This window comes from Tupaia chinensis, unplaced genomic scaffold (assembly GCF_000334495.1).
Source record: "Tupaia chinensis unplaced genomic scaffold, TupChi_1.0 Scaffold000549_1, whole genome shotgun sequence".
In the NCBI taxonomy this organism is placed as follows: Eukaryota; Metazoa; Chordata; class Mammalia; order Scandentia; family Tupaiidae; genus Tupaia; species Tupaia belangeri.
The window spans coordinates 3,977,508-3,979,563 of record NW_006160061.1 but is presented as its reverse complement, the minus strand read 5'-3'; positions in this window follow the sequence as shown (position 1 = coordinate 3,979,563).

Here is a 2,056-nt window from a genome sequence, read left to right as displayed (position 1 = left end):
CCATTACACTAACTGCTGGTCCCTAGAGTTTTTTTTTTTTTTATTTTAATAAAAATTTTACCTCAGAACACATTTGCTCACTGGAGAGACAGACAAAGAGAAAGTGAGAGAAAGAAAGGAAAAATGAGAAATCACTCCCCATGGTGCATAGTCACACCTCAATGCTGTCTCCTCCCTCTCTCCCACTTGTTGGGATTTTGTGCACACATGTATGCTCCCCTGGTGTGTTTCCCAAGTCTCCAAATCCAGAATACAAATTATGCACTCAGCAATGTGGGATACAGCCACCCCAACCACCACATCACCACGAGCTGGCCCATGATTGGACTTATTTTAAATCCCTGTCAGGAAATTTCAAAATCTCTTTTATGTACGAACCTGGTTCTTATGCTTTAAGCTTCACTTCCTTGCCTTTTAACCTTTAAAATACCTTACAAATATCTTATAGTATGCCAGATATAATGTGTTAGGTAATAGCATCTGAGGTAAATCAGCCTTTAGAATGAGGTCAGCATTTTTTTTATTTATTAAAGTTAAAACTGCTTTTCTTGAAACCATCAGCTGAACTTGCTATTGGAAGTAGTTAGATTACTTATGATATTGTGTGATCAACAAAATGTTGGGGGAAAAAGAATTGAAGATAACTGTAGACAACAGAGGTACTGTAATAAGAGAGTGGAACAGGGCAGAGGGTCAGACATGGGGTAAAAAACATATATATATATAAAAGTAGAAATGGAACATTATGGATGATAACATGCATTATTAAGCCACTATGCAGTTTATTCTAGATGGGAAACCACATTTAGTATGTTGTGATGATGCTTAGGGAATTAATGTTAAGTAATTAACAAAAAGTTTCAGGAGAAAAAAAAAACAATAAAACTGTTCATATCGAAATAAAAAAAAATGCATATTTGATGACTGCAGTAAGCTATATAGCCCCAGCTAGGTACTACTTTATAATATGTTCATTCTACTCACTGAGGTTTATGCCTAAAGTCAGACTTGGGTTCATGTGTAGGTATATATCAGCTGCGCTAGCTATTGGAAATATTTAGGCTAATTAAGCTCATTAGTAAATCAATTAAATGGGGGGGAAAGGCATAGAAAGCAACCATGGATACCAGAGACAATGTGGGAGGAGGGTGGGACATGGCAGAGGGTGAGGGATAGGAAATCAAGGATGACAAAACAAAAAAACAGAGTATACAAGACATAAGAAATGGAAAATTATTTGCTGATAACATGCATGTTGATGTGCTTGATTGAGCCAATATACAGTGTATTTTGGATGGAAAATTCATTTGTATGCTGTAATGATGTATAGTGAATTAATGTAAAAAAATAAATACATTTAAAGGAAAAATAAAAATAAAAAAATAAATCAATTACTAGCAGAGCTGTTAGTTGATAACTCATCCATTGACAACTTGCATCATTTACTCAGTGCTATATTAAACAGCATATTGGAATACAGATTAACTAATAGATCCAAGCCTCCTAAGAATTTAAATGAAAATCACAAGATGTTTGACTCTGTTTTAGAATACAAAGGATGTTCGACATCCAGTTTCCATTCTTTGTAGAACAAGAACAGGTCATTCCTTTATTGACATGCATAAAATACATCAAATTTTCTGTTTTATCGATGCTACAAATTCAATAACAATTCTTCAGTCATGTAAGTTATGAGCATAAAGTATATCATGTAACTTGAAATGTCTAAGAGTGTAAGGCTTAAACAAGAATGTTCACTGCTAGAGTGCTGCTGTTTCCTTTGATGTGACAGCTGAGCATCCATTTCCCTCCCCCTCAGAAGATTTCTTCAGCATGTTAGAGTAGTCTGGAATGGTTTTAGTCTCATAACCAAGTTAGAGTGAAGACACTGAACACATAATACACATACTCCATTTCTTAAAAAATTCTGAATTTTGGGCAAACTGTTCTCTTGTAACTACAGTTTCTTTCTTTCTCTTTCTTTCTTTCTCTTTCTTTCTCTTTCTTTCTTTCTTTCTTTCTTTCTTTCTTTCTTTCTTTCTTTCTTTCTTTCTTT